The following is a 206-nucleotide window of genomic DNA, read 5'->3' as shown; positions in this document are numbered from 1 at the left end:
TAAACAAAAAAACAAAACAAACAAAGAGACACCATACGACAGAGACGGGGCTGGTTGGTGTTTGTGTGTGCATGCCGGGGTGTATAGGCAGCTCCTTCCTCTGCTCGACCTCCATATAAATTTAAATAAAAATAAAATAAATTTAATTATATTTAATTTTATTATATTACTGATGTTTTAGAATATTATTAGTTAGTTTTTATACA

Source organism: Eimeria mitis, genomic scaffold, assembly GCF_000499745.2.
Source record: "Eimeria mitis Houghton genomic scaffold, Emh_scaff487, whole genome shotgun sequence".
Lineage (NCBI taxonomy): Eukaryota > Apicomplexa > Conoidasida > Eucoccidiorida > Eimeriidae > Eimeria > Eimeria mitis.
This window is presented reverse-complemented; position numbering follows the sequence as displayed.